The following is an 11,526-nucleotide window of genomic DNA, read 5'->3' on the forward strand; positions in this document are numbered from 1 at the left end:
TAGGTTATGATACAACCGATAGATAGATGGATAGATAGATAGATAGATAGATAGATAGATAGATAGATAGATAGATAGATAGATAGATAGATAGATAGATAGATAGATAGATAGATAGATAGATAGATAGATAGATAGATAGATAGATAGATAGATAGATAAAACAATGGTTTGGTTCCTGTTGCCGACCGACCCTGCAGATTTTTTTATGTAATAAAGTTTCGTTAAATCTTAGTAAATAAGTGCAGTCCATGTCAATAATGAGAATATATAAAAAGCAAGTATTTCACAAAAATATAACATTTTTAATAAAATAAATTCCCTACCTACCCATGGCCTTAACTGACAACCAACAGGAACCAAACTATTTTTTTGTTAGGCCCAGATAGAAAAATAAATGAAAGAGAGAGAGAGGAGGGGGAGATTAAGGCTTAGAGAGATAATCTCTCATCTGGTTCTTACAACAGATGTGGGTCAAATAGGGAGGCTGTGTGTGTGTGTGTGTGTGTGTGTGTGTGTGTGTGTGTGTGTGTGTGTGTGTGTGTGTGTGTGTGTGTGTGTGTGTGTGTGTGTGTGTGTGTGTGTGTGTGTGTGTGTGTGTGTGTGTGTGTGTGTGTGTGTCAGGGCTCGACAGTGTCACTCGCTGCACATCCTACAAACTGACAGTTCAATTATCTTTTTTCCCTGCTGCATATAATCTATTTAACTACCAAGACCTGTTTCTTGGACCAACGTCATTTCACTATGTCACATGAGCGGAGACTAGGGGTGTAACGGTACTGTATTCGTCCCGCGAATTAACGGTATGGATGTCACGGTTCAGTACGTGCAGCCATATGAAGAATACGTCTGAATCAGTCCGTTCTGATCCACACTTTTGCCAACCGTCAACAAGAACAGCAGAAGAAGACGACACACCAAAACAAGAGGGTCCCAGCCCTTTACAGGCGCACAGGAGCAGTGATTGAGCACAAGCTGTCCACTCACTGCAGGATGGACCTCCCGTGCTATCTTGCAGTGACCGCTCACTTCATTAACTGTGAGTGGGACATTAAAAACCCAGGCTAGATGATATGGAAAGAGATGATAATAAGTGAAGTTATATGATAATAAGTGAGGCTAGATGATATGGAAAGAGATGATAATAAGTGAAGTTAGATGATAATAAGCAGTGTTGCGTTCCTCATATCAACACTGGTTGCACGCACGCTAATGACGCCACGTGCACGCTCGCTCCCGGTCGCGTGCGTGCGCTCCCGCGCATGCGCATAAATGTTCCCTCGCATAAGGACAGACTAAAGACAGTGCCTAATTGCCTCTACGAATGGAATGTAACACCTGACGACCGGCGCTATTGATATGCAAAGTAGCCAGGTGGGTACTGCGAGTTGGCGCGTCAGTCGAGTGCAGCGCATTCCTGTGTGCAGTGCACGCGCGTGCACATCCGTGCATGTGTGTGCACGCGCTTCTGCTCACACAACTTTGGTTGCATGGAGTGCAACCTCGTCCCATGAGCAACGCATCACTGTTAATAAGTGAGGTTAGATGATATGGAAAGAGATGATAATAAGTGAAGTTAGATGATAATAAGTGAGGCTACTGTAGATTATATGGAAATAGATGATAATAGACCATTGTTTGGACACAGCTGGACCATAGCTAACAGAGGTCGGTGGCTAACAGTAGCAAAGACCTGAACGTTTGGCTGAGTTTCACAAAAAATATGGAATACTAATAGTTAGACTTTTATATTAGAGGTACCCAACTAACGATAATTACAATGATTACATAACGACAATATATGATTTTTTTATCAAATTTGGACCTGTACTACATAAGACTTCAGGCTATGGAACCACTGTGTTTTCCAGCTCATACCTCTATGCTGGAATAATGGAATCTGGAATCTTGCAACCACTAAAGAAAAATGTGAGTAGACAAGTTCAAGTTCAACTCAAATTCAAACCTCTGTTACTCTATTTCATTAGCACTGAAAGTGATTATCCTTTTTTGCATTAGTAACTTCAGAATGTTATCTTTCAAAAGAGACCAGGCTCATGCATGTGCTATAAGTATAAACTATAAAGCTAAGCTTTGCAAAGAAAGTATGCAGTCCTCAAGTTCAAGTTTTCTGCCTGCCTGTTAAGAGGTTAAGCATCGGGGCAAAAATGGGGCTAGTTTTTCTTCGTTTTTTTGACGATTGCATACCCAAAGTAATTAGCTATTTATTATACTTTATACTTATAGCACATGCATGAGTCTGGTCATGAGTGCTAATGAAATAGAGTAACAGAGGTTTGAACACACTGAAGTAAATGTTTTGTGTACTCACAGAGATTCTGCATGATTATCCAAAATGCCCGTCCGCTCCCTTTATTCGTTCTTTAAGAGGTTAAGAGGTTAATCGTCTTTTATTCGGCATTGCCTCAACACCCGAAAACTTTCACTGCATGATGGCTGAGGTCACAGAGGGGCTGGAAGGCGTGGTCTGCCACATCAATGACTTATTGGTGTGGGGGCGGGACCAGGGAGAGCATGATGCTCGACTCCATGCTGTGCTTCAAAGACTGGAAAAGGCTGGAATCACCCTGAATATGGACAAATGTGAACTCTTCAATAGTGAGATGGTCTTCTTGGGTCATATCATCACAGCGGGCATGCACCCTGACCCAAGGAAGACGGAGGCAGTCATGGAGATGAAGGAGGAGTTGAAGAGTTTTCTCGGATGTTCAAGCAGCTGGGAAAGTTCATGCCCCAGCTTGCGGAAAAAGACAAGCCACTCCACAATGTCCTCTTGAAGAAAAACTGCTGGGTCTGGGATGTGGACCAGGCGACAGCATTTAAAGCGCTTAAAGGAAAACTCCAACATTTTGGGAAATTACCTTATTTGGCATCTACTCTGGAGTTAGACAAGAAGATACATACCCTTTTTCTTCTCTGTGCATGCAGTAGGAGTAGGAAGACATGCACCGTTAGCCTAGCTTAGCGTCAGTCACTGGAAGTAGGTTCCTCCATTAGCCTAGTTCCAAACGTCTTCTTACTCCTACTGCATGCACAGAGAGGAAAAAGGTATTTATCTTCTTGTCTAACTCCAGGGTTCCCAAAATGTTGGAGCGTTAAGATACATACCTTTTTCTTCTCTGTGCATGCAGTAGGAGTAGGAAGATGCGCACCGTTAGCCTAGCTTAGCGTCAGTCACTGGAAGTAGGTTCCTCCATTAGCCTAGTTCCCAACGTCTTCCTACTCCTACTGCATGCACAGAGAAGAAAAAGGTATGTATCTTCTTGTCTAACACCAGGGTAGATGGCAAATAAGCTAATTTCCCAAAATGTTGGAGTTTTCCTTTAAGAAAGAGCTGTCTTCTCCTCCTGTGCTGGCCATGTACAACCCAAACAGAGACACAGAAGTGTCAGCCGATGCATCGTCGTAATGCTCGGGAGACGTTATTCTCCAGAGGTGGGAGGAAGGATGGAAGCCTGTGGCTTATGTGTCACGTTCGCTTACTCAAACTGAACGACATTATGCTCAGGTGGAGAAGGAGGCCCTGGGCCTCACTTGAGCCTGTGAATGGTTCTGGGATTTTCTCATAGGAAAACATATCTGCCTGGAGACAGACCATGAACCCCTTTTCAGCCTACTTGGAGCCCAAGCACTGGATCTCTTGCCACCAAGAATCCAGGGTTTCAGGATGAGGCTGATGCACTACTCGTACTCCATCAAGCATGTGCCAGGAAAGACAGCAGACACACTGTCAGACTCACCTGTGAAATTGCTTATGTCCACAGAAGAACAGGACCTGATGGAGAGCACCAACATCTACATGGACTGTGTCATGGAAGGCCTACACATCAGTCCCACTTACATGGAAAACCTGAAAGAGCAGCTGAAAGCTGATAGTGTCTGCTCTCGGGTCATGATACTGTGCACAGAAGGATGGCCAGTACATGCAAAACAGGAACCTATGCTGAAAAACTACTGGCCAGAGCAAACTACATTCACAGTGAAAGACGATTTACTGCTGAAGGACACACCTGTAGCAATGCGGAACGACGTGCTAGCCAACATGAAGGACACCAAGGTGTAGTGAAGTGCAAAGAACGTGCCCGTCAGTCTGTGTGGTGACCTGGACTCAGCCAACAAGTGAATGAAATGGTGCTCAACAGCAGGACATGCATACAAGAGCGACAAAATCACAAAGAGCCACTCACGCCATCAGAATGCCCTGAAAGACCAGGCCAAAAGTTGAGGGTGGACCTGTTTGTCCTGGGAAGCAAAACACACCTGCATGTCATCGACTATTTCTCCAGGTATGTTGAGATTGCACAATCATCTCACACCAGGTCCACCAACATCATCGATCGCGGCCATGGCATTCCAGAGGTTCTGATGTCAGATAATGGGCCAAAGTTTTATGGACAAGCCTTCATTGTCTACAGCTTTGTATGGATGCCGACACATCACCAGCAGCCAGAGGTTCCCGCAGAGTAACAGGGAAGCAGAACGGGCAGTCCAGACCGTGAAAAACCATCTGAAAAAAGCAGGAGACCTACCTGGCTCTACTCGCCTATAGAGCCAACAAGGGTCTTTGCAGTGAGCCATATGTGTTTCTTCACACAATCCGAACCAGGCCAATAAAATAACAACCCCAGACCAAGAGAAAATCAACACCAGACCAATAAAAGACCAACCCCAGACCAAGAGTAGGGCTGGGCGATAAAACGATAACGATAACTATCGCGATAAATTATTTCCTCGAAAATTAACATGAAACGTGGTCGCAAAGTTTCGATATATCGATTTTCCAAGCTTGGATATGAGCACACGCACTAACAACCAATCAGTGAAGTTTCAAGTTTCAAGTTTCAAGTTTCTTTAATAGTTGTCATACGGAAGTACAGAATACTTTTGTACAAAATGCTTCTTACTGTTGCGCTCCAGAGACTGTGCATGACAAGATAAGTATGAAATAAAAACATAGTAAAAATTAGAAGAAAAAAAAAAAAAAAAAAAAGGTCACAGTGTTCAGTTTAGACATATGTACAATGTTCGTAGACGTAGTTACCATACAATATACAATACTGTGCAGTGTACTAATATACAATACTATATAGTGCAAGGCATAAATGGACGAGGTGCAGTTTAGGTACAATTCACAGTAGGTGTACGAGTTGTAGTGCAAATCCTTTATCAATAAATATAAAGTGTAAGTGTGTTTGTGTGATCTAAAGTGTGGAGAGTGGGTGCTGCAGTGTGTTGTTTGTTTGAGTGAGTGTGTGTGTGCGTGTGGGTGTGTGTGCTGTGTGCATTTGATGGTTGTTGCATAGTGATTATTGTTCGTTTAGCGATTATTGTTCGTTTAGCAGCCTGATGGCCTGGGGATAGAAGCTCCTTCTGAGTCTTTCTGTGCTCGCCATAAGACTCCGGTATCGCTTGCCTGACGGCAGCAGTTCAAAGAGGCAGTTGTTCGGGTGGCTCGAGTCCTTAATAATTCTCTTAGCCTTCCCCTTGCACCGCTTGTTGTAAATGTTCTGGAGGGTGGGAAGCCCCCCTCTAATTGTGCGTTCGGCTGAACGCACAATGGCCGACAGTGAAGGAGACCCGCGGTGCACCTCTGGGTAGAGAGGTAGGTCTCTAGTAGTAAACAAGGCTGGCTAGGATAACTAGCTTGCACAGCGCTTTTTTATATATTTACGTGCCGAGTATGTGTGTGGCGTGAATTCTGAGGCCACGTTTATAGTAGTGTGGGGTATACAGTGGACGTCGTTTCAATATATTGGGGCGGAAGAGAGTATTTTAGGGTAATATTTAGTACATTGTCATGGAATACACCGCTTAGAAACAACAGGCTGGCTAGGATAACTAGCTTGCACGGCGCTATTTTATATATTTACGTGCCGAGTATGTGTGTGGCGTGAATTCTGAGGCCACGTTTATAGTAGTGTGGGGTATACAGTGGACGTCGTTTCAATATATTGGGGCGGAAGAGAGTATTTTAGGGTAATATTTAGTACATTGTCATGAGATACTCCGCTTGTCGGCTAACTGCTAACGTGCGCGGACTGATGACGACATCAACATTCGCAGCAGCAAAACAAGTCTATTATATATATCTATGCTATTAATAGCCCGTCCATCGCCGCCGGGCATAAGAAGTTAATTAAACTTGACAGACATTATATCGACGATAATTATCGATATCGAGTTATATGAAAATAATTTTAGAATTTTATCGCGATAACGTTTTTGGCCATATCGCCCAGCCCTAACCAAGAGAACCCCAGATCTCGAATACCATGCGGTATCTGACTCTAGTCTGTCACGATCCTAGGCCCGGTCCTGGCTGGACTTGGCAGGATGGTAACATTGGGCAGTGCCCTCCACCTAACACTGGGCAGTGCCCTCCACCCAACAGTGGCTCTCTACCAAACATTGGTCTCCTACCCTCTGGTGGCCATCCGCAGACGGTGCGGTCCAGTACACTGGACATCCTGACTACTATTTTTACATTAATTAATAGTGTGATCAATGTGGTGTCCTGGTGTGTGCTGTCATTGACTTTCCCTTCCCTTGTGTGAATTGGTGTACTGTTTGGGTTGTTATGAGTTGCTTTTGTGTTTGTCATTGACTGGTGTCTAGGTTGTTGTGTTTCTGTGTTGGCCAGGTGTTTCTAATGGTTAATTAGTTGGGGTATTTAGGTGTCTGTCTGTCCTCCCTTCCTTGTGGCGACATTCCTCCTGTCTCCTTCCCCGTTTCCTGTCCACGCCGTATTGTGCTGCCGTATTGTGCTGTAAGTGTTAGTGTTTGTTGTTTTGTTGAGTAGGTTGTTAAGTAGTTTCTGTATGTTCTTTGTATTGCACTGGATTCTACAGTAAACTCCCTCTCCAAGCTTCAATCCTCGTCTCTGCCTCCTCCATACCTTTCCCTTTCTGCAAAACTGTATTCTACCTACCTCCACCGTAACAGAATGTTGCCACCAGTAACGAATGCAGCAGGAAGGGCAAGCGATACCATTCGGGTCGTCCTGAGCCTGATGGCCGGTGAGTCTGACATGAAGCATTACTCACTGGCCAAGTGGGGGTTCCTGCTCCGGAAGATCGACCAGGTCGCCATGGAGAATCCGACACTGGAGCCAGCGATGTGGGAGATGGCTGAACATGTTGCTGGCCTCATGGAGAAGCATAAGTCGGAGGCTAGGGTAGCTAGCCTGCCGACTGTTCTCAGGCTTACGGCCAGCCTAGAGCCCCCCACAGCCGTTGAGGCTGTTCTGACGTCCCCAGTTAGCACAGCTCCGCCTGTTAGCTCCGCCATTATAGATGGCCAGACGTCCCCAGTTGGTACAGCTCCACCCGTTAGCTCCGCTCATACAGCTAACCAGACGTTCCCAGCTAACATAGCTCCGCCCGTTAGCTTCGTGCCAATAGCTAACCGGCCATCCCCAGCTAACACAGAACCGCCCGTTAGCTTCGTGCCAATAGCTAACTGGCCATCCCCAGTTAGCACAGCTCCGCCTGTTAGCTCCGCCACCATAGATGGCCAGACGTCTCCAGTTGGTACAGCTCCACCCGTTAGCTCCGCTCATACAGCTAACCAGACGTCCACAGCTAACATAGCTCCACCCGTTAGCTTCGTGCCAATAGCTAACCGGCCGTCCCCAGCTAACATAGCTCCGCCCGTTAGCTCCGTCCCAATAGCTAACCGGCCGTCCCCAGTTAGCACAGCTCCGCCTGTTAGCCCCGCTACAGTAGCTAACCAGACGCCCACTGCTAACCTAGGCACCAGGTTCACGGTGAGTCTGGTACCTGAGACGGACCAGATGTCCCCAGCTAGCAGAGTCTCCACTGCTAGAATAGGCTCCAGGTTCAGGGTGAGCCTAGTAGCTGAGACGAACCAGATGTCCCAAACTAGTCAGGTCTCTGCAGCTAGCAGGCCTAGGAGGGCTATCAGGACAGGAGCTGCTAGGCTCTCCCCGACTGTTAGCTTAGCCTCGGCAGCTAGCCAGGCATTCCCAGCTAGCACAGTTCCCACAGTGAGTCCAGGGCCCACAGTTAGCCTAGCCCCAGAGGCTAGTATGGCTAGCAAGGCCTCCACAGCTGGTCCAGCTTCCACGCCCAGTCCAGCCTCTGTTCTGGGTCCTGGCTCCTCATCCCCGGATCCTACACCATGCCTCGCCGCCGAGATCGGTCCGGTCTCCACGCCCTGCCCGGCCTCTACACCTGGTCCGGCTGCCGTGCCAGCTCCCGGCTCCTCGACGGATCCTGGCTCCCCGTCTGGTCCAGCTCTGCGCCGTGATCGGCGTCCTGGTCCTCGCCGTGGTCTTCGCCGTGGTCTTTGCCGTGGTCTTCGCCGTGGTCTGCGTGGGATCCTGCTCCGGGGGTCGTCGCCGCCGCACCTCCGTTCCGGCTCTCCTGAACCGGTCCCTGGTCCGGCGGCTGGAGGGTCTCTCGTCCGGGATCCTGCTCCGGGGTCCAGCTCCCCTTCTTGGGCTCCTACACCTGTTCCCAGGTCCAGTCTCCCTCCCCGGGCTCCTACACCTGTCTCCACCCCCCCTCGTCGGGCCTCTGTTCCCAGGTCCAGCCCCCCTCCCCGGGTCTCGGTGCCCATCCCCACCCCCCCTCGCCGGGTCTCTGTTCCCTTCCCCACTCCTCCTCTCCGGGCCTCTGTTCCCGTCCTCACCCCCCCTCTCCGGGCATCTGCGCCCGTTTTCAGCCCCCCTGGCTGCTATGCCCCCCCTGGGGTTTTCGCTCTGCCTCCCGGCCCCTGGTCTTCGGGTCCTCTCCCTGGGTCCTCTCCGGGGTTCCAGCTTCCTCCCTTACCTGGTTATGGACGTTGTTTTCGGGGGTCTGGAAGCCCCCCGTTGAGGGGGGGGTACTGTCACGATCCTAGGCCCGGTCCTGGCTGGACTGGGCAGGATGGTAACATTGGGCAGTGCCCTCCACCCAACAGTGGCTCTCTACCTAACATTGGTCTCCTACCCTCTGGTGGCCATCCGCAGACGGTGCGGTCCAGTACACTGGACATCCTGACTACTATTTTAACATTAATTAATAGTGTGATCAATGTGGTGTCCTGGTGTGTGCTGTCATTGACTTTCCATTCCCTTGTGTGAATTGGTGTACTGTTTGGGTTGTTATGAGTTGCTTTTGTGTTTGTCATTGACTGGTGTCTAGGTTGTTGTGTTTCTGTGTTGGCCAGGTGTTTCTAATTGTTAATTAGTTGGGGTATTTAGGTGTCTGTCTATCCTCCCTTCCTTGTGGCGACATTCCTCCTGTCTCCTTCCCCATTTCCTGTCCACGCCGTATTATGCTGTCATCCTATAGTAAGTGTTAGTGTTTGTTGTTTTGTTGAGTAGGTTGTTAAGTAGTTTCTGTATGTTCTTTGTATTGCACTGGATTCTACAGTAAACTCCCTCTCCAAGCTTCAATCCTCGTCTCTGCCTCCTCCATACCTTTCCCTTTCTGCAAAACTGTATTCTACCTACCTCCACCGTAACACTAGTCCATTCAATCACACCATAGTTATCACCCTCCAGGTCCCCTCAAACACTTTCCAGGGCCCCGTTCCATGTACCGGGATAACCGAGTTAGCCGGATAACTTTAGCTGGATAACTGGGTTAGCCTGACTTTCCGATTTCATGTACCTGGATTTTCCAAATCACCATGACAACATATCCAAAAGTTTGAGCCTGGTCGAAAGCAGAGTTCAAGTTCAAGTTAGCCTGAACTATCGCCACGCCCCCGCAAAGAAGTGACAGCCCGTTTCCTGAAACTATTCCCACAGTCTACGATCTGCATTATACCATTCTGAATTACGTTTTTGTGCTCCATTCTTCCAGAGGGGGCTTTTGAAATGTAAAATAGACCCAAAATGCTGATATTAAATTCACTTTGTCCTAAATAATGCACGTTATATATACCGTGGCGACGGTGGCGCTCGCTCGTGCGACGTACACATGATGTGGTTATTTTAATTGTAACTGGGATTAAGATGTCTGATGAGATGCGCTGTTTGACGGATTTGAGAAATTGAATGAGCCGTTGACGTCACATGAATTAATGAGGATAAAGAAATAAAACTTCATTCAAAATAAGGGATATTCTAAACACGGGTCTCTCGTTCATTAATGTATAAACAATGAATCTATCCCATCTGGCACAGTGGCCCAGCGGTAGCGCTCAAGTCTCCCAACCTAGCGATCCGGGTTCAAATCCCCGTGTTTCCAATATGATTTTTTTGAATATAATATTAATGATTATACGCCAAAGTAGCCTGGTTTTAAGTTAAAATATTATAAATCTACATGCATTGAGGATGTCATTCTTTATATAGCTCTCAACGTGCACCAAATTGAATTATTCCTATATTGCAAAAAGAAGGACCCCGGTCTTGAACCCCGGTCGTCCGTGTGGAAGTCAAAAGAACAACCCGTTGGACCACAGTAGAGATAAGTTAAACATTGACTATACATCAATCAATGGGCAAGAAAGCCGTCTCGTAATTCTGTATAACAGTTAACTAGTTATTTTCGCTAGCAAGATCTCATTTGATTATTCAATCCAGCAGGCAAGTTTAAAGAAATATAATCTGATTGATTGAGGTAATGAGGGACTTAGAATTAGCCTATAGATAACGCATTTAACTTGTCGGCGAGGCGATTGAGCCTATTGCAATCTGTCAATAAAGTCTTAAATCAATTAATCAATCAATGCCGTTGAGAATCAGGGTCTCTGCCATCGATACGTGCTGGCTTTCCACCTAAAACGGGAGCGCGCATCTAGCCTGACTTGAGCCTGACTCTCAAGTCTGGCTTGAGTTAACGAGACTGAATCCTCCTTTGTGAAACAGGAAAATCCCGGCTTTGAACATCGGGTTAACTGAAGCTGGATAATGGACATGTTGATCGACTTAGTTGAACCACGTACATGAAACAGGGCCCAGATGAGCTGGATATGCTTTTAAGCTCCTACTCAGAGGATGGCAACCCCCAGTTGCTAATGGGTGACTTCAACCTGCCTGACTCTTCCCAGTCAGCCACAGTGGTCTCTCTCCTACAATCCTTCAACCTGACTCCCACTTTTCATGCCTCCCCCACCCACAAAGCTGGCAGCTCCCTGGATCTCATATTCTCCTGTGTCTTCAGCATAATTAACACCATGGTAAGTCCCCTGAATGTATCAGACACCTTCTTTGTATCCTTTTCACTAACACAATATGCTAAACCCCAAACCACCCACTCCAACTCAAACTGTCTCATTCAGACGCAACCTATGCACCCTGTCCCCCTCCACCCTCTCCTCTGACATCCCGTCTGCTCTACCTGAGAGAAGCCTAAGAGCGGAGAGGACGTATATACATTTACATTTTACATTTAGTCATTTAGCTGACGCTTTTATCCAAAGCGACTTACAAAGGGCACAAATCTATCAGCTGAGTAACAATGTTCATCAAAGTGTTGAGTGCTACAGTGTAGGTTAGTATATTACAGGGCTGTACACTGTGACGAGGTTATCGAAAAATGTCCCCTTAAT

This window comes from Notolepis coatsorum (genome assembly GCF_963971535.1).
Source record: "Notolepis coatsorum genome assembly, chromosome: 12".
Taxonomy (NCBI): domain Eukaryota; kingdom Metazoa; phylum Chordata; class Actinopteri; order Aulopiformes; family Paralepididae; genus Notolepis; species Notolepis coatsorum.